The 23,128-nt window shown below is 32.6% G+C and overlaps 1 protein-coding gene across 1 annotated transcript in view; it reads right to left on the reverse strand.

Moving 5' to 3' along the window:
* LOC137933423 (fibronectin type III domain-containing protein 5) overlaps positions 1 to 17,779 on the reverse strand; it is a 115,209-nt gene extending 97,430 nt beyond the window's left edge. The window contains exon 1 of the mRNA XM_068777375.1: positions 17,510 to 17,779. The gene's annotated coding sequence lies outside the window, so the exon portion shown is untranslated. The remainder of the gene's footprint in view (positions 1 to 17,509) is intronic.
* Between the last annotated feature and the right edge of the window lie 5,349 nt (positions 17,780 to 23,128).

Raw genomic sequence — 23,128 nt, forward strand, 5'->3', positions numbered from 1 at the left:
GCATTATGTACATCATATGACTTGTAACATTTTGCACGTACCTCGCAAGTCTTTATTAGATTTTTCAGTCATAATCAATCAATGAGCTCTGGTGTTATTAAAGAGGGTAATTGTTTAGAGTTGTAATAGCTTCAAAGATATGAACGTGACTACACGTTTTGTCAGCAAAAAAGTAAAACTTTTACACCTATTTTCAATCGATCTTTTAAAGTTATCTATTTGAAATATTTGTATTTTCTATTGGAATGTTACAGCTAATAGGTTCTGGCAGTTAAAAATCTACAGACAAATAGTTAAAAATAATTAATTTTAATATGTAGCAACCCGAATTTTTTGAAATCATCGATCTTTTGATAAAATTGTACCATATATTAATTGACAACAAATAAGTTTTACATTCACCGGTATATTCACTATAAATTTCTAACTCGCTTTAGTTAGATTCCTTAAAAGCTACTATTCTAAATTATTATCTAATAAGCCTACTATGCGTTACGAAGTTTAACATGCTACAATTAAGATCAATGAACTAACGAAAGTTTCTCTTGTAACTATACTCCCTTAAGGCCTTCCTTCTCTAGACGGCGTCTTAGTAAAGAATTTTACCAGTTATCTATTGACTAATTTATTAACACAGTTATCCCAAGATGATACTTAAATACATTTAGCTACATTTACTTTATAAAGGATATTCACACATTGCTTTGACTTACAAATTATTAACTTTTTAGTGTTATGTCGCCTCCGTAGTTACTGTAATGTTGTATAAGAAAATGTTATTTTTCCTATATTCTCTATGACTGTTTCACATGTAACTTCATTTATTTTGATTATATTAAACGAACGATATGAAAGTTATGCGACTACATAAGATATTTAATGAAATATTTTACATTTAAAATTACATATGTATAGTTGTAACGTTGTAAACTGTTGTTGAGCAGTTGTAGCTAAGCGGTACAAGACTGAGACTTACGATCTTTCGGTTTCGATTCCCCAGATTCAGTCTTATATACATCACATTTTGTGCAGTAATTATAAGGGATTGTCGCTGCTCACAAACAGGTTGCCAGAGGATGGACAGTAACGACTTCTGCATTCCATAATACCGCATTGCGATTGGCAAACCGCTTGCCAAACGTGGTGATTATAGCATATCCCCACGGGGATATCTTCAGTGGAGGCTTTATGCCTTGCAGTGGGTGTTTACTGAAAAGACGAAGTTGTAACAGGACGACAATACTTGATAAATATGTTAATTAAGCTAGACAGATACAGTTCTCTCGCATCTATTTCCAATAAGATTGGTTTAAAAACGGATGCCCGTATTAAACGTTCCTCGATGATCATGACTAGGATATTTGTACACTCTTTGGGTAGATGTCCTTCGCTACGCTTGCTCGTTCTTGGACTGTCAGAAACTTAAGGCCCGAGCGGTCAATCGTATTTAAGATGTACGTTGTACGATTTAATAGATAGATACTGTATTTGGCCAAAGGTCACTTGGAGAATTATAAAATGGCATGGGCCGCGAGGTACCAGAGCAAAAGGCAGACCTAGATGGGCTGATCGTGGATGAGATCGTGGCTAAAGCAGATCGCGGGTGACTCCAAGTTGCTAAAGATAGAGAAAAATGGAAAGCTTTGAAGAAGGCTTTTAACCTAAAGGGCCCCATACAAATTTAATATAGATTGTTAAAAATTTTATCAAACCTTTTTGTAATACCTATAAAGTCTTACTGCATGTTATTTAAGTTATTTTATGGAACTAAATAAAGATTTATTATTATATTATTATTATTAAGCTAAAGCAAACGAAAGTCCCATTTACGCTTCCAATTAAATCTATCAAAAGAAATCTCTAATAAACATTCGAAAAGTATGGTATTATAAATTAAATAAATAATTTCTTGCAACTAAAGTATGGTCTAGGTTTTCATTTTTAAATTTTTATATACTCTTCCAATAATTATTTTATTACATTAATAAAAAAATGTTCAATTTATAGTTATAAACATATCAGCATCGTTATATGTTATTAATACGTATTTATCTACATATCGAATACATTGTATAGGCTTTTGTATAGAAAGATATATATCAACTCAACGAAATAATAATTTTACAACAGAATCTTGTAAAAAAGAAAAAATAAAATTTGCACACAAACAGATGAAACGGAATATGTTTTGTTTTATTTTAGATAATTGAAAATCAAATTGGAAATGATTTGAATTTTATTCCAACAATTTGTTTGACTTAATTCAATTGTAATACAAAGTATATTTTTTCTATTTCATATTCACCAGATTGAATTAGCTTTCGAAATCACACATCGGGATTGATCTTATGAAACACGCTTGGAACGTCGCCTTAGGGGTTGTCTATATATCGAATCCGTTTCTATATTCCACACACGGTGATCTGTGTTAAATTGATTTTGCATATACTGCAGTTCTATTACATACACATACGAGTATGCTTATAATTGAAATGTAGTTTTTAATGATCGAAAACTAAAGTAATTTATACATTATATAAATTATTTTAGATCCTAAATTGACAAGACAGATTACGTATCGACGTAAACGAACGAAAAAAACTTAATTGTTTACAAAAAATTATGGAATGTATGTACATATTTAGCTTAATGGCAGCTTAAGCGTCTTGTTTACACCTGGTTGTTAAAATATATATTGCAGAGTATGTTCATATACCTATATATTTCATTTCTTCATAAATTTTATTATATTTCATTATAACCTTAAACCTAGATCAAGCGCCTTATTTAAGTTTTGTCGTCCGAAGACGCTGAATGCAGTCTACTTCCAACCGGTCCTAGTGAACCAATCTCCGGGAGTGATCTATAGCCCAGTAGTGGTCATCTTACGACTGGAATATTGATTGTGACGAAGCACATATTTATATATAAATGTAGATATTTAAATAAAAATTAATATTATATATTATGGTATAATTATAGTAAGTAAAACCCATTGGTATATTTATATATGGGGTTCCTATGTGATAATTTTCACTCTTAATTTGATTTTACTTTTTTATTTATTTTTTTATTTTATGACGTTACTTGTTTCACCTAGTTTTATTAATTTATCTCTGGTGCAGAGATAAAGCAGCCTAACAATTAATTGGTAGAGAATGCCGGCATTAAGTTCGCCGTTATACATAAAATGTGTGAAATGTATTTTAAATAAATAAATATGTTACATACTGGACGAAGTGATGGTGAACTAGGCGGTAAGTAGGCTACATAACATGAAAAACAGACGAGGCCTTAAGGTTATGGAGTAGAGACTATACTGAATAATTTTGTAAATACTAAATACTTATTGTAAGGTACTTACTTTGTTTAAAGTTAATTATTGAAGAAGAATAAGTAGATAAATATGAATAACGACAAACGGACTATAAACGACGCAAAAGGAGAGTTGTCGCTTGTACCACTGTACTGGTCGAATCTCTGATGATGTTGTTACGAATATTATAATTATATCCAATAGAATCAGGCGATACCTCGCGGAAGTCCAAACTGTATTGTATTGTTTCTGAAGATGTTAATTCTGTCAGCCCTAAAGCTTTTACCGCTTCATCGGTACTAAGATCTCGGAGCGGAAGAATCCGTAAACTAGATTTAAAAACTAGAAACTAAACTAAAAGCTGGTGGGGCGCCTACCAGTTGCACGGGCATGCTCGCACGTTGTTGAAGCTCTTCGCGGTAGATCTTTGACGGGGTGTATTGCTGGAGTATGCTTGCGGATTGGGACGGCAGCGTGGACCACTGGCGAGCCGAAGAGGGATCCGGATCAAACCACGGTCCGCCCACGCTGTTCGAAGTTAGGGGGCGGGTGGCCGCTCACTAAATACCGTTAATCTACTCTACACGTGTTGCACCCCTCCACGGAGCATCCTCAGGATATGTTAGACCGACCAGTGCCGACACTGAGTCACTTTATCTAACACACTTAGAGACGGTGTTAGTTGTGTTTCGCATTGTTTACCGCACTCGCATTTATCAGCGGGCGGGTGGGCGGTGCACTTCATTGCATGACTACTGATGCATAGCGGAAGTAGCTAGATATTGGTTCCTTTCTTAGTATTATAATTATATCGAACATTAGAGGAATCTCTGAAACTGTTATATTGAGAGTACATTATATATAAAATTTCCGGAATTATATTAGTGACGTCAGCAAAACAAATATTGCTTACTTTTTAAAAACGCTACTGTGACTATTTTTCTGACATATTAATTAATTATAGAGTACGTTCTAAACTAATTGATACGTTCAGAGTTTTAGTTATCTCGATCCAACGTTTTGCAGACTATAACAAAATTTTAGAATTCAGCGTAGCAACGTTTCGTTCTATGCAAACAAATTGGCAGACATCTTTCCAATTTAACTGCAACATCACATTTTGCTAACTTTTGATGCTACCGCTCCGACTTTAATCATATTAGTCTAACGTCAGGTACGTGAGTGTTTTAACGAAGTTTCAGATCGCCAGTTACGTTTTTACACAAAAATGATTATAAGAAAAAATTTACAGTTCCCCGGTAAACAACACCGATTTGTAAAAAAAAAATGGTTTCAATCGTGGTTTAAAAAGCTACTTTCTAATAAATACAAAATTTCTGTGAAATATCCTCATGTCACTTAGTCGCTCATATTTTACAACTTCGAGTGTAATTTATTTTTAATGTACATTTGTAATTAAATTAATAAAATTATTAATTTGTAACAGCTATTCCTGGATATACAGTTATAATAAGGACGTTCAACGTCAAGGTGGAAAAATAATCTTCTTAAGCTTCGTTGGTAAACTGGATGTAGGCATCTCCCAGCCTTATTAAAAATCTTGGAGGTTGAAATAATGATGATGGTAATGAAAAATCTTTTTACTAATAAACTAAAACTTTGTCTCTATTACAATATTTATCTATCTATTGTAATCAAGTGACAAAGCGTATGAAACACGCACACATACACACTCGCGCAAACACATAAAATATTTATATATTTTGCTATATGTGAAAACTTGTAATGGATTACTAGTTTAACTTCACTATTATTTTAACATAAGTAATTACCAACAACTGTAATTCTTCCATAAAAATAAATAAATAAGTTAAAAATATTTCTTTTATTACTTTAGATTTTAACTTTACTGTTGTAATTGGTTATTGTAATTAATTAAACCATCATTAATCTAAGTAAACAAATAAGTTAGCTAAAGTGACCATAGCCTTAAATACACGCAGAATCGCAACCAAAAGTCGTGTGCGATTGTCAGTTGAGTAGTGAAAAAAAATCTTTTATACGAAATAGGAACATGTCTTGTGTAACACAAGATTACATGAATCACACTAGTTAGAAAAGTAAACAAATCTGTTATTGAAAAAACATTTATATTATTTACTTATAAATTGATAGTCCAACAAAAAACAAAAATTTAAAAAAAAATAACTTGAACCAACGTAGCACGTGAAGTTGAAGCTTATTGAATCGTGAAAACCGATTTAAAATGTTTCGTTTCAATAGGAGAAAAGGCAGTATAACGTGGAACATTATAATACATACGCTCATACCATTTCAATAGAATTCATACTTGTGAGTTTGAATATTTGAATCTATAGAAGACTTATTGTTCAACAATTGGACCGTCTTCTAGCAGCTTATTCTTAGTATTATATAGCAGTTGCAGGGTATATCTATATAAATTTAAAGAACATATATCATGGATTAAATATATGTAATAACCTGACAAAAGAAAATTTATTATTATTTAAGAAATTAATTATGAATTATTAATTTGTAACATTTAGATCTTTTACTTTATTTAATATTATTGTTTACATATGCAAACTTTTTGTTTAGTCTATGTAGTGATGACGTATTACAAATTAAAAAAAATGTATAAATTAGGAGGTAAAGAAAAACAGTATATTACAATTACGTTGTTATATTATTACATAGATAATTATATGAAAAAAATAAGTTTGTTTATCGCTAGTTTTTTTTTTTCATTATCATAATCATTTCAGGACGTACTCCGCTGGGGATAGGCCACCTCAAATGACTTCCAATAAAACTGGTCGAAAGGGGCCTGCTTCCAGTCTGCTAATGACGTTAACAACATCGTTTGCCGACCTTAAAGATGGACGTTCTAATATTTTTATATATACATATGTATATTAAATTTTTATTACTATTCGATGGTATACTGCTAAATTATAAGGCATGTTATACAAATATAGACATTTCGAATCATATGAAATTGATATATCCGTGACGAAGAGCATAAACCCTCATGAATCAACATCGAAACCTATTTTTATAGCATTTTTATTACCACAGCGACATGAATGTGTATCATTATTCAATACAAATAGGAAAATTCATTTGTCTAAGTTTACTTTCTGAGTGCGATCGATAAAAACAAAAATTATGACTTCATTACACAAGTTATTATTACAATTTTTTTCTAGATTGAAGAACGAGGATTAACATATAGCTGGACGCGTTTTTATTGTGTAATATTTAATTTTGTTTTTTAAAACATCTTAAAAGATCCTCAACGGTTCCTATTGCAATAGCCTGTTATCAACATTGCAATTAATCCAATGACGTCAATAAATTTATAAAGTGTTATATATTATTATCATGTATTTTAAACAGTGTAATATTAAATTATTAGATGCGCTTTGCTTTTAACTTTATTTATTTAATTTGTTACAATAAAATATCGCATAGACAACATCTATTGTCGGTATAATATTACAATTTATTTCTATTAAACAGAGTAATCATAATTCTCAACATAAGAGATCTTATGTACGGTCTTTGTTTTCTATCGCTCTCTTACTTGATCGTAAGGTTTATTCGGTCCCTATATTCAATGTAAAAACAATAATTACGTATATATAGTTTAAGCAATCTTCACTCAGTTTTCCTACGTTCTTAGCAGGGTCTTCATTCCACCTTTTGGGACATCTTCAACTGTGCTTGTCGTTACTTGATATCTTCTCTCGAATTTTAAGCACTCCATTTGTTCGGCTCTCTATGTTATCTTCTTCTCCTTTTCAGCCGATAAACGCCTACTGCAAGGCATAAGCCTGCCCTAAAAATCGTCTCGATGGCCGGTCCTGCACTACCCATATCCCGCGGCTTCCCGCGACCTAAACTATGGCGTTGGTCCATTTAGTGAGGGGCCTACTCACGCCGCGTCTGTTAGCTCTTGGTCGCCACTAGAGAACCTTTCGGTCCCAAAAAACCATCGTCACGAGCAGCCGCGCCCTATACCAGACGAGCAATTCTTCGATCTACGTCGGTGATATTGGTTCTTCTACGGATCTCCTCGTTTCTGATACGATCTCGATGTTTCCTGCTCACTGCGGATTCACAATCCGCTGGACTATTTCGATCACTTTCGATCATCTATTGATCTTCGATGTAAAACAGTCTTATGTGTATTTGACGTGTAATATCTTGAAACGTAATGGTACTGATGAATAACAAGGTTGTCTTGATAAAGTCTTTAAATCACGATGAATGCAGACCGCTTCCTACCGGATTAAGAAACCTGTGAGGGACGTATAGGCTTCTAGGAAGCAGATCTGGTTTCTCTTTTAACAATTTATATTAAGCCTGAAATTAAGAATAAATTGTCACTTTTACAAGTCTTCTTCACTATCAGATTGTTTATTTCAATGTAAATAAAATTTTTAAATTGTTTCAAAAACATTTTTTGCTTTTTAACAGTTACGTTACATCTAAACATTTTGTATATACAAACACAATTCCTTAAACATAAACGTTGAATATTTATACAAATGAAAGTACACAGTAACGTAAATGAAATACGGAATTAGAAGTTGCGCAGTTCTTTGTTTTATTCGACGCTTTAAATGAATCAACGTGATACCGCCTCATATCGGCGGCTAACCAACACGATTCGGAAACATTCGGCCGGTATTGAACGTGAACTGGGCGCATATTTTTAGTCAACGAATAAACACAGATGCATTGATCCGCCTGCATCATTTCGTCTCGCTGACATAGATTTGAAATATTCTCGACCCAAGGAAATCGAACTAAATCACGTGATATTTAATAGCCATTGACCTGAAGTAAAGCACTCGCATTTGGGGCATTAAGGTTCTGGAGGAGGCCGCGTACTGGTAAACACAGTGTCGGAAGTCCACACTCCAGGACAAGATTGACCTTGTGAAGGTCGTTGGAAAATGATGATTGAAAGCTACTTCCAAACGAAAATCCAATACAACTAGAATTCTTCGGGGAAGGTCAATACCCTGCAGTGAACATCCTATAACTCTCAGTCAGTAGCACGTGAGAAATTGTTATAGCTTCGGTTCTATACAACGTTATATTTGTCTATAACAACTACCCGATGTACTGTTAGTAGCCCCTCAATCATCAGCGAATATAAGCTTTCACTTAAATATATTATATAAATACAGCGCTTCTTTTTCCTTTTTTCTTTTCAGCCGATGTACGCCCGCGGCTAGGCATACCTCGGTCTCGAACCCAACGGCCTTTGGTTGCACAAGCAACGTGGCCGGCCTTCTGCCACTAAGTTAGTAATTTGCCTACCTTTTTTAAAATTATTCTATTCATGTTACGAGTATTATACAGTTAGGATCACTTGAGTGAAGTGAAAAAGAGCTCGATTTGATATGCTAAAATCAAATTAAATAAAAAATTAAAAATTCTCAACTAATTTTAATATATACGTGTGTGTGTATCCATATAAATATTAATTATAATAAAATCTGATAGCTTTGCTGGAATAATAAATTTCACAAGCATTCTCTGTTGTGCTTCCTATTACTGTCACTTAACCTGCTCGTATGTTATAAGAGCTAAATTTGATTGTTCCGTCAGATACGACACTAATTAGAATTCGCTTTACAAACGTAGCGCTGCCAATATTTCCAAATTACGCATCCATATTTCGAAATAACACCGCGTAATACTTTGACAAAATTCTCACGTATAGATTAAATATAGCTACACAAAACATACGGCTTCAGCAAATTATAAAATAGTGTATACAAAATATTATATAAATTAAAAAAATATAATTCAGGTGTTTTCTTTTAAGACGTGTTCATAATCTTGTTATATGTGATTTAATATTTTTACATTTTCATTACCAACCAGTCCTAAATGTATATGTATATGTAATTTAATTTTATGATATAATTAATTATTATTTTTACGCGAATATTACATATGAAGTAATAATTTTAACGGTTTGTTGTAGCGGTTTAATTTTATTTTAACCAAATATAACACATATTAATATACCGTGTGCTAATTCTGCGTAGATCGAACCAAAAACAATAATCAGGTTTGAAGTTACCCCGGAATAACTATGACACGGACGTCCAACACCTCGAGGCCATGGATTCTGCATAGCGCTCGTAACATCGAGAACATAAAAATAAAAATAAACCGAAATGTATTCTGTAAAAAAATAGTTTCATTTAATTTGACCATTTGTTAAGTTGCGAAATGGCAATTTATAGCGACATTTCTTTGATTGTTAATAAGAAGAAATATTTAGGTGACAGGTTCTCCCAGTTTTAAGGGCGCTTTGTGAAAAAATTATGTAAAAGATTTTTTTGGTTTCGCCGTAAAAAATCTTCTGGATTTTCAAAATACTCTCCCTATAGATAGGGTTTTTTTTTTTTATTTTATTTATTTTTTTTTTTTTTTTTTTTTCTATAGTATAAGAATGCATTTTCAAATTTAGAAGTAATTAACATATCGCATTGCAATAGAAAAAAAAGTTATAAACGCATTTTCAAAGCGATCAGTTTATACTGTGTGATTAAAAATAGAAGTAAAATCTTCAAAGTGTTTTTGTGTCAAATAGACTATTTTTTTTTTTTTTTTTTTTATTTTATGACCCCCGCTATTGGGGGCCTCTCGTACCCCTATCTGATTTTTGGGACAGGGACCTTTTCAGCAATATTTTTCACATACGTTTTTATTTTCTTACTCGTCTTTCTTTCTTTACATTATCATTTCTTTCAGTCTGTTTTCTATCTTTCATTCAACAATTCATCTTTCTTTCTCATTTGCTCTATTCAACTTTCATTCTTTCCTCTTTTCTTATTACTAATTCCATTTTATGTTTTTATGTTACCTTTTTTATTTTACAATAATAACAATTTATTAATATTTTACAATAAATTTCTTACTCTATAATTATTTTTCATTTATCACAGGTTTATGTTTCATTTTGTCACTTTATTTTCTATTTTCTATTTGTTTATTATGTTTGCGTTTTGTTAATGCTTGTAGCTTTTTTGACTATTTCTTTACAGAGGGTTAAGAATGAACTTTTGAATTCCCCGCCTATCAGGGAGGCAATCGAGTCCTCCCTGATTTGCACGCCAGACCGGCACTCGAAGTCGTACCGGAGTCCCCCGAATGCGGGACACCGGGCCACAAGGTGGATCACGGTCTGGCCCACGCCCGGTTCACAGAAGCACGAGGGGTCCTCCTTGAGCTTAAACCTATAAAGGTACTCAGAGAACCCCCCGTGCCCCGTGAAGAGCTGGGCCGAGACCGCGTCCACCTCGATGCTGCGGAGCACGCGGTAAGCTGAGGCGGCGTCCGGGAAAAACATCCTCGTTACCGAAGCCGTCGTTCCTTCTACATACCTCCTGTTCCATTCGTCGAGCGACTCCTGTCTCAGTTGCCGCTTGACGAATGAAACAGGGCATCTCTCATATTCTGGTCGTCTTTTACTCTTCAGGGCCGCTTCCTTGGCAAGCTGGTCCGCCCTCTCGTTCCCCTCCATCCCCGCGTGCGCTTTCACCCAATACAACCTTACATCCTTCCCTTTTTCTCTCACTTTCATCACATTCTCCTTCACTCTTAACGCTAAGGGATGGAGGGTGTCCGATCTTGCGACAGTTTCGAGAGCGGACCGCGAGTCGCTCAGTACGGCGCAGACTTGCGCCGACTCGCCGGCCGCGTACCCTGTTGCCTCAGCTAGAGCCAGCAGCTCTGCCTGGTATACGGTGCAGAAGTTGCCCAACTTGAGTTTCTTTGTGTATGACTCTACGGCGCCCCGCTTGACGCAGAACGCCGCACCCACCTTATCCTCTATGCGGCTGCCGTCGGTATAAATTACCAGATCGGCAGCCGCGGTGGCAAGTCGGACTTCCTCCGCACTTTCCCCCAGACAGGAGAACTCCACACCAACTTGACCAGACGGGTGTGGTAGTCTCAGGTAGCTGACCCTATAGATAGGGTTATGTGGGATTACTCCACTGTAAATCTCTCTCAGTGGTTGTCTTCTCCTCAGCGCTTTGTCTGGGACACCGGTATTTCCTTGTTAAAAAAACACCTGCAAACCCTTGTGCTCTGAATATATATTCTGAATTGCACGTTTCCTGGTATGCTCTGTCCACTCTAACCCTGAAACTGCTGTGGTGATATCACGACCATTAAGACCATGTCGATCCATCATCCACACCAGAGTCGCTGAAGCTAATGGTAGTTTATATTTTCCACTCTAAAGATCCGCGACTGTTAAAGGAATACAATTTTCCGGAGGGCCGTAACTACGCAAGCCCAGAGACTTAGGGTATTGTCTGTAAACGGGATATGTCCTCTGCCGATCTTGTTTGTCTGTCTCTTTCTATACCGTGGCGGTCAGAAAGAGGCTACGGTCCTCTTCACTAATGAACCACTGAGCATTGCTGTCACTACTGTGGGGGAGGAAAAATTCTGTCCGGTCTAGTCCACCTGGATCCGCTATTAAAATTGCCACGCCGGGCATTCCGCTATTGTGAGCTAAGCGCAATCGCCTTACCGCATTAGAAGCAGTTTGCCGAAATAACCTTACCTATTTGATACCTTTTAAATATTTGATTGCTGTAATTGTTAATTTAGACCAAATCATTTTAGTAATAATATTATTTTAAATATATCAAAAAGACGCCCATTTAATTGTTGTGCATATTGTGAACGATTTTTTATTACCGGAAAAAACACTTTTTTTTTCCTTTTTAAGGGAAACTTTAAGTAAAATTACTTAACTAATGTTATATACAATTCTATTTCAAGATCAGAGGCCGTAGTCCCCAAGCGCTGGTCTGTTCAAGTATAGACTACACTCAACGCCAAAGTCGCCGAAGAAGTACACGCTGTTGAAAACCAGCATAAACAGCGTAAAATAGTGCGCCACAATCTTTTCAAGGAGGTTCACGATTATCGGCAGAGAGGCAGTGACGCAGGCAGGAGGACAATTTTTCAGGATATACGCCACGCGATGCAACTTAGGATTTAGTAAATAAGGTTAATGTAGATATAAAAAGAGTTTTTAGTCGAGAAAAAAATAATAATTAAAAATTGAAATGAAATGTAATAATCTGTGGTCTAGGAATAAGAACGAGGGAATGAAGGCTATGCGTGCAAAGAGATATGGATGAGTGGGGAAAAACCAGAATGTGGAGGAAAGAAGGAAAGTTTAAAGCAATAAAGAATGATAAATAAAATGAAAAATACTGAAGAAATTATTTACCCTATAGTATAAAAAATCCCTGTTCCAAAAAAGAAGTGGGGAAAAGAGGCCCCCAAAAACGGTGGCCATTAAAAAAGGTAGGATTTAGTAATTTAAATAATTTATAACACATTTTGTATCGTAATGTTTTATATTCACCTCTTATAACATACTTATCCCACACGCTTTCAGTTGGTCCTATTAGAGATCTATGGGGGAAGGAAGTCTAGCAGGAAACAAAAGTGTAAAATCCATAAACATCCCCGTATAAAAAAATGCAAATTATAGAGAGAATTCAGATAACTTTATTAATTTTCTTTGTATATTATGTGCAGTAATAAATTTTCATTTTAAAGTATATTTTAACTCTTTTAGCTCAGTAAGTTAAAAAATTGAAAAATACCTTAACAAAGGTGACTCCGATAACGTAACACTATCGATTAATAAAACCACGACTTCATTCTACGCTTTCAGTTCAGAACAATCGTAGCAATTAACAGACATGACTGGCAAAAAAAACTGCGGCTTTGAGGCAAACAAGTCTAACCAAAGGTGAAACCTCAAAGTGTGTTCTGCAATTAAAAATTCATGGAATAATACCAATAGGTCTATTAATATTTTGTATTCACAGAGTAAGCAGTTATTTCGCCTCCCATTCAAAACAGTAACGTACTGTTTATTTAATTTATAATCTAATTATAAATAACTAATTTATACTTAAATTATTACAAAATGGAGAATAGGCATAACGCCTAGTAACGTTCGCTGCCTGTCAGTCTTCGAGTCAAAAGAGAAAGAATAATGGATGCAAAAAAATTGACGATGTTTTTTGTTTTCGTAAGACAAAAAAAATATTCTTTGTTTCTTGAAAACACATATGAAATTAAGTTTAAAAGAAAATTTTCTAAGTATCAATTATAATGTCATTTAAATTAAGTAACTTATCATAACTTCTATGATCAATTAGTTTCTAACTATCAGCCTCTTCGGCAAATTTATCATCGCTCAATGAGATAAGTAGAGGGCTATACTTAGGATATCTCTACGAGATTGAATATTTACCATTAAAATAAAAACGCTTGTAGACGTATGGTAGAGTCTTACATAGCCTAGTGGATTAGCTAGTTGAAATGACGATGGGCAGACCACATAACGCGTTGAACAGATGGCCGCTGAAATTTAAAGGTTCCGGAGTGTAGACCACGATCTGACAAGTACAGCGTATGACGTGAACTAATAAAGTGGGCAAACGCCTGTGTTTTTTCAGAAGACGCGGCAGAAGTAATCTGCTTTCAAATCGGTTCTGTCAGAATTCATTGGAAGAGAGAGGCTAAAGTTCGGCAATGGACGTCGTACGGCTCAAATGATGACAATGAATACAGTATTAATACTGTACATAATCTATTTGAATAATAGAATCAAAAATTTTGTAGTTAACTATCAGTATACAATGTCATATGTTATTTATTTTATAATTGATATATGTATAATCATCGACGGTTTATCAAAATAAATAAAAATATTCAAGGACCAAGACGTTTGAAATTAGAATATTAACCAAACATGCGTGTCAAGTAATAACGTATAAGTACATCAACCGTACATAGGGAGCATAATTCACGTCTCATTATCATTTATAAGAGGTTCCCAACCACGCCCGACAGTGCTCCGCAAAGTCTACATCAACTCTACGTGCATTTGAATAATGTTATTCACAGGTGAGAAGGTTTCTTCGCAATTAATTCTTTACTGAATTTCAAATTTGAGTAGCGCAGACGGAATATGACCTGTTTTTCTCTAGGTAGTATTCTGAAAATGAAATTCAAAATAACAAAGGTAACTTAACTGAAATATTTAAGTAAATCAAGTGTAAGTTATGCTATTTTTAGTCTATTCTATGACACGTCCAATTTAACGTCAAGTTTAAAAACCGAACCGGATTCTTAGTGACTGACTACAGATTTGGCGGTGTTTAAGTTCCGTTACACTTCACCTAATATTTATGCAGAAATTTATATCATAAAAAGCTTTATTTAAAATCAATAATCCTTTAAGATTCAAGATACTTATTCAAAAATTTACTTAGTAAACTTAACTTTTTTGAGGAAGTAAAGTTATAAAACCGACGACAGTTATCTGTGATCAGGATTATTGAAATGGCAGCGTCAAGTAAAATTACTCGAGTGATTCTTTTTTTGAAATAGATTATTCCAACGTGACTCTTCAGCTATTATTTCCATCTCCACATAGATGTATACATGCATTCTTTGATGTCTAAATTTGACTGTCTCTAAACACTCTATCGAACCCGTAAGAAACCACTTTAAAGGAACACTTTCAGTTTTGATTTCAGTTTTCTAGATATCGTTACAAGTATATTTAAATTATTATAGTTATTTGCTTTTTTAATGTATTTAAGAAGTATTAAATGATAACATTTACCAACTATTATTTTTATAACAATAATATAATTCTGTCATAAATAGCTGTAAAATTGAAGATCGTAATTTGAAAAGTTGCAAATAAACAATACTGAGCGATCACCTTCTAAAATTATCCTCTGAGAGGTCAGAATGAGCTCCTCTCTCTGGTGATCTTGATCTTAGAGATACAAGAGTTTCTAACACACTCTAATCTGAGACAAACAATTTTTTTTTTGGGTTCACTTTCTCAATGTCCTTTATACAGTAATTCATCAATAAATTCCTTCGATAAAATAAATTCCATCACCCTGGGAAAAATTTAAAAGTAATTTATCATTTTAAAAGCAGTTTTAATATTTTACGTTTCACAGAGTCATTTGTTACCTTTTACTGTTTAATTTAATCGTCATAATATATTTTAAAGCTGAATAATAAAAAAAATTCCGTGCTGACGAATTCTTTTCTTGAATATGTATAAACATTCGTCATTCAAAATTCACAAATCAAAATTAAAATATTCTTTAGTCAAATAGGCTGTTTACAAGTATTTTCGTATTGTCAACACTCACAAAATATCAGTATTGTCAGTCAAACAGGAAGCTACCACCGGCTCGGAAGGCAATTCCGTTGTTAAGAGCCGGCAAGATATTCAACAGTTACTTTTCAAATAATATGTTTTACATTGAATCCATGGTAAAATTAGCTTCCTGAGAGAGCATCACCTACATTTAATTCCACATATAAACATCTGGACTATTCTTGGAAAGAATAAAATAATTTTTATTAAATAAATTTTTGTATTTAAAGATTATAAAAAAGAATATTGTTTCTTATTAGATAAAACTTGCACAGTCAACGTATACCTAGTTCAAGGTTCTATTCCAGAAAAATCGATATAATTAAAAGTCATGAACAGCTAATGTCCTTGACGCATTTGCTAGAGACGCGTGCGAAGCCAAAGAAATGATGATTATCTGTAATAGTAGGTTAATAAAAAGTTTTCTCTCATCACATATAGATTAAATAAACAGTTACAATACATATATTTAACTTTCTAGTAAGAACGGATGTTTAATGTTTAATATACGCCAATTGTCGTGTAAATGTCTTTACACAAGTGCACACAAAAAAATCATTTATATTAAATATTTTTTTTACGTAAACATCTTTAAAATAGTTATTAAGATAAATATAAGATTTCGTTATGATATTTCAAATCCTTGTACATCTATTCAAGCATGCACTTAACTTTCGGATTTAATCGTTGTTGCATCATATATCTAAACACATATAAATCTATTTATAATTATTAATTTAGTAACAATTCGTTAATTTAATAAATTTTGTACAAACAATAACATCATTTAAAAAATTATAAAACTTTATATTCATTACTACAAAACTAATATGCTTTTTTTCGTGTTTTGTACGGTTGATTAAATTTAATTATTATGACTTACAACTTTCATATAACATTACGAAACCAATAGGTAAACAGTAAATTTTTAGATACCAAAAAATTATTGTAAATTATAAGGTGATAATATACACAAATAAAAAACATATTTTGTCTATTATAATGTATAATTATTTTTCATTTTTACATTGACATTCGACAACAACATAAATAATTTTATCTAAACGTAAACAAAGACAAATTATTAATATTTAAACCGGTGGGGTATGCTTTCCAATTTTCATGATTGTACCACGTATATTTCGTTCCCAATAACGGGCTAGAGTATTCGTATATTCGTCATCAATTAGGCAAAGACCGAGCGTCGAAGTCTGTCATATTTCGATTTGTATAAAACTATGTTCGTGTATCGATTTATTTAATATTTCATTGTTTACTTTTCATACCAGTAACAGAATAATGTTACTCTATTAATGTACATTTAAGTAGTCATTCATATTTTTAATTCTTTTTAATTTTCCCTTTTATATAAGTTAAAAGACAAAATGGTTAATATCATAATGAACGTCCTCATCGTTGGTTTGAAATAAACACATGATAACATTGTTTATGATTTTTACATACCTTGCGTTTACAGTTTACATACTAAATTTTAATTGATTTTGATTATCTTAAACCAGGTGTACTCAGTTTTCGAATAAATCGAAAAAAAAATCCTCAAACAATAATAAAGAAATCATTTGACGTGGTATAATTTTTAATATTTTTTTAAATAATATCTTTTAAAGTTTAATGAACTCTATAAACATTTTAAACCATAACATAAATGACTGAAAAGGCTTCGCTGCGCGTTAAAACTTCAACGTTTTATAGTTTCTGTCGACGTTAGATATATTTAATGTATCGTTTACCATGCATTATATATTTTAATTAACAAACCGAATCCTTATTTTTTTTAATATAAACGAATCATTTACAAATAGGTAATATTAAAATTGTATGGTAAAAGAAAAATACGTAACGTGACACCGATTTGATGAATATTTTTATAGAAATAACTTAATACGTCAATGCGTCATCGAATGTTTATTTTCGTTATAACTTACCTCCCCAATTAATATATTTCAGGACGCCTGCACAGAAATCTCTCCACGCGTACACTTCAGAAAACTTACTTACGACACTTCGCAAGCGATATAATTAAAATTAAAAGTCCACTAGTTATTTTCATAAATTATTTCGTTGATAATTTCACAAATACACTTATTAAGAATATGTGAAAGAACATTCGTAAGTGTCTATTTCCGAGACGGTGCTAAGATGTAGCGCGTTCGAAAATTAAAAATTCACGTCGCCAAGCGTAGACCACGTACACACGGGCGGACTTCAGCGTTCATCTAACACGACTGAACTGAACAGGGGCCGATGGGCGGACCCGTAACATAGATTAAAACAGCTTCGAAACTAAATGCGTTCCGACGACTTAATTAGACTTTTATTCGCACTTATCATAAGTACACTTACACTTACACTTGCACTTGATGAACGCTTAATAACACTCGCGTAGTTACTTACGTAGCAACTTTGTGGGGCGAACGATTCGGTGTAAGCAATTTGCATAGTAATGAGTTTAATTTGCCTAGTATGGCGAAATTTAAAATTTGAAAAAGCCTCCGTTTTTATGTATTTAAGAATATTCAAATATATGTTTATAATTAAAAGGTTACATAGTGTTCTATATTTTTTGATTGATAACATTTAATGTGAAACCGTTTCATTTCGACCCTTTTATATACACTGGGTGATAAGATTCATTTGTGTTTTACAAATTTTCAGTCACCTATACGAAGTGATCACTCTGAAATATTTTACGTTATTATTTTATCTTTCTTCAACCTGTAATTTCACGCATCATTTTAACCACCTGTTAAAATGTTGGCGTTTTTCAATAATTTCAATCGTGCAATCATTTGTTTTTTTTTTGAAGTACACAATAGCTTCGCGTAATTGCTTACAATTGATAGCAAATACTGTATTTATCCCTCTTTGTTTTGTTAATCATTATGTAACTACATTAATGTAACTACGAATATAATAATATTATTATATTAATTCGCGCTATAACTATTAGATGAAAGTAATTTATGATGAATTTGCTTCTTAACTCATAAGACTGTGGTTTTTTATTGTAATTTAGTTTCGGATTTAATATATCATATTTAATATCTTTGTTTGTCTACACGCTGAAACAAGATACAATACGCTTAATATTATAAAGTGACAAAAATTAAAACTTAAAAATTAAAACAATTCAACATTCACTTACAACACAGACTTACAGCAAACAAAAGAGTAAAAAAATTTGAGAGAACCGATGTTTTTGCTTAGTTATTCAAGTAGACAAACTAAAATTTACTAAACTGCTTATTAAATAAAGAACCATATTTTCCTATCTAAAGAACCCCCAATATAAGGTGATCAGCAAAATGCCGAATCTGCTAACGGCATATTTTCGAATGCAAACAGTTATTCAAATATAGTGAAGATGGTCATTGTTTGATATAAATTATTAATTAGATCCAAATTATATATGTCGTCTATTTACACAACTTATATATATGTATATATATAATGATTAATAATTATTGAGCTGTATGGTTGATGGTGTTAATCTTGCCGGCTTAAACATCTTTACCGAACTAAGGCTTGTGTAACTAAAACTAATAATAATGTTAATAACTGATTCCATTAAATCATAGTAAAGCTATAAATTTAACAGTTTAAAATAGTAGTTATCAGTACTGCTATTTATCATTTCGAAATGTATTAAAAAAGTTTGGAAAATAATATTTTTTTAATCTATTTCGCTTAATCAAACTGATGTTCAATGAAAAAATTAATTAGCATATAAATTTTAACTTATTTTCACAATTCTTGACATCTTCTTGATGTGAATACAACTTGCGTAATATTATTTTTATTCCTTAACAGTGTTTCATATAGTTCTTTTTAACGTCAATTACTAGCCTTAAATTATTTAAGTATATACCATCATTTAAAAAAATAAACAGAAGAAACCTAGCACTGTAAAATATTTCTATTTTAAATTCACTTCTTATCGTCTTTTAAATGATACCCGAAACATAATAAACAAAATATTCACATAAATATTTCTTTTGCGAATACCAAAAAGATAAAATAAAAGAAGTCAACATCAAAGTTTTATAAAAAAAATTGCAGAGAACGCTTACTTGTACAAAAAGCAAATACAGAACGCAACTGTTCTTTTTTCAAACGTATGAATTAGAAATGGCGGCTTGAAAATGACATGCATTAACATGTGGCTCGCTTGCACTGCGATTGCATTCACCGCGATGCAAAGCGACCGACCACTGCCATTTAGTTATTTTAAGACACTCTCTTCGTGTGCTATTTTCTTTTGGCGTTTCCTTATGCTCGGTAATGCGGAACTAAACGACCGAACAAAGAAGTTTGCGACATACATTTGTCCTCTTTTTAATTTTTATAGACATTTGCAATAAAACCACGAATTTCTTGCTCTTTTATAATAGAATAACATTGTTTATTTAAAAACGATATTAAGAAAATACTGGCTTTGAGAATTGAAATTGGAATACGATGATCGAAAAGAAATCCTTTCTTTTATTTCTCCTACATTTTCATGGCACATAGAATGAATAATATCAACTATCAATACAGTATATATGATACAATAAAATTCTTTACTATGTTACATTATATATCATTTATTTTATAACAATATCATTACGTTGGAGTATCGAGTAATCAAGCATCAATTTTTCTAAGTATTCATCAATTATTAATCTATGGATGTAAAAACACATATGATATTTAGCTACAAGTAAAATCTACGGGTGATTGGTTACCGATGTAAAAGTTTTAAAAGGGTGTAAAAATTAAGCCATTTGCTGTCAATCAATGAATGGTACACCTTACCTAAAAATCAATGGTTTCTCAAGTAATAAATAACGTAATGATAAGTATAGTAAGAAAAAGCTTTCATAAATCATATTGTTACACAATAAAATTAATTATTGTTTTCTATCTACCCCTGCAGACTTTGTACTACCAGAAGTTATTCGCCTGTTGCTAACAGGAAAAATATACTGTACATTTTTCAAAGTTATCACTTTGTATGATTGCATCATTTGTTATTTCAATACCTTTGACCTGCATAAGCTTGGGTTACAATTAATTGTAAACGCGGTTTTGCTTCTTACAGATAATGTTTTATTATACTAAATTATCATTCAAAGCACCTATGCTTCTTTCTCTACACACCGATACAACTTACAATCAGATTGTTAGAAAGTGACTTCACTTTTAGATGGCTGGCTTGTTTATGGGTCTATATTGTAATAAACTATCTTCTAATTTGTTATTTCTTTACACTTTTGATGCTTTGTGTTATGGCGGACTTAATGTTTTATATGCGTTCTCTACCAGTTAACCTGGAGTAGTACAGATGTAACCAGTAACTTGGCGAATAAATGTCGATTTAAAAGAGGAAAGACAGAAAGATACTGTAAATGTGAAAAAGACTTTTTTAAAATAGCTTTTTTTTGTATTGTATAGTCGTATTATTCAGTCGTATTAAATTTTTAACCGGTGCACAACTTTACCTCTTTTTCATAATTCTTAATGCGTAGCTGTTTGTTTGTTTCCCAAGTAAATAAATACTACATAAAGTATAAGTAAGGTAATAAAATTGCGTAATTTTTACGTCCCCCAAATCTCTAACCAAACATTTAATATTTAATTGACTCTTTATTCCATAAGGAATTTAATTTCACAGTGGAACTCTTTGGAAAAGAGAAAGAAAAAATATTCTTCGCAGGCGCATTTTTTTATTTCGATTCTTTTAGTCCTTGTGTTCATTTTTGAACCAACGAGTCTTATTTATATAAGCCGGTACTACATTTATACCATATAATCTACTTATTTGCTATGTCAACTTCTCTACATATTTTATTAATTCTATTGTGTGTTTGCTTTCAATTGAATGAAATGAAAAGCCTTACATTACACGCAGCATTTTTATTATCCTGGTTCTAACTTAGTTCAAATTTATACATTTCAAAAATGTGTACTATTAATACCATTATTAAATTTTCTATTTTGTAAGCTGCAATCTTTTCATAAAGTAGTTGGCATTTACAGAGCCTGTGTTTTTAGATTTTTATATTTTGAATATCCATCTTGTGCATGTTCGCTCCATAACCTGCGCAATTTTCTTTTACATTTTACGTTCTAAATTTTATTATTGTTTTCCATTCTACCATAATCTTTCATTTATTCACTGTATAATATCATATTTTTTCTCCTAACTTTTCTTTGCGTACTTGATCCCTTGATATTATTCAAAAGTTAAGTATAAGTGATTTTAGTGCTCTGCCGACTTATACCACGCTACAAAAAACACTTGTTGTAAAAATGTTGTTATCTCCTAGATTTTATATTCTCTTATCATAGTACATACAAGTTTGTTCTATCCACCGAACAAAATGTGGTACAATCGTTATATATATTTTTTTATTATGTAAACGGACCCTCGTGGGCATTATTGGTAAATTGTTCCTATTCTAAAATGTAGGTACAATTTGTACAACGTTGGTTGAACTATCGGAAAGAATCGATACCTTTAATTATTTATTCGATTCGGAGAAAAAGACCGAACACACGACGGGCGGTTCAAGGTGACATTTCCAAACTGTTATTGGTATAACACTTAAAACTATTGCCCTCCGTTAATTTACTACGCGTCGAATCGTTCGAAGCGTTTAATATACACAAGGCGGAATTAAATGGAGTCTATTTATTTTATACAAAATGTTTTTATAAAACTAACATTGCCGTAAATGATTAAATAACATCATATACCTAGTCTAGCCATAAGTTCTGGCACAAAGAAAATATTTGATAATTTCTAAAAAAATAATTTCATTTTAAAGTTTTACATGTGATTACGTAGAGTGAAAAAGATATTACTAACGTACTAAACTAGTAGTTCAAATTATTAATCCTTAGCTTTAACGCACGTTTTTAAACGGTCGGGCCATGCGTCGGTGGATTTACGAACGGTTTTCATTGGAAACTTTGTCACTACTGCCTCCAAAGATTTCTTGAGCGACTCAATATTTAGGTGACGCCTAGAGCAGACTATGTTTTCTAGTACAGACCACAATTTATAGTCCAAAGGGTTTAAGTCCGGACTAGCCGAAGGCCAATCATCAGCCTTTATGAAGTCTGGAACATTTTGCTCAAGCCAAATATGGGTAGGGCGCGCCTACCGCATCTAACACAGTATCTCGATACACTTCAGCTGAATTTTTCTTTCTCTCTTGGCAAAAAGGAGTTTTGTTACCCCTTGGTAGGAGACACCCCATCAAACCATTACGTATGCTGGATGGCTTCGCTGAACTTTGGTCACCACCTCGGAAGCTTCTTTAGAGCTGGGTGCATACAATCATTTTGTTTGTTGTAGTGCTCCTCGATTGTATTTTTCTTTTAATCGATAAAGATAATTTTTCTGCATTTTCCACTTCCGCGTATCGAAGTAACAGCTGTTTTGATGTATGTCTTGTGTATCTCCGGTAAGCCCTTGACCTAAGTTTTGTTTCATAACATGAGAAAGTGTCCACAGTGGGATTCTCGTTTCTATGGAAAGGATTTTCTGCTTCCTT

Source organism: Battus philenor, unplaced genomic scaffold, assembly GCF_028537555.1.
Source record: "Battus philenor isolate CCGP_79_NKW_IND1 unplaced genomic scaffold, ilBatPhil1.0.hap1 SCAF_13, whole genome shotgun sequence".
Taxonomy (NCBI): domain Eukaryota; kingdom Metazoa; phylum Arthropoda; class Insecta; order Lepidoptera; family Papilionidae; genus Battus; species Battus philenor.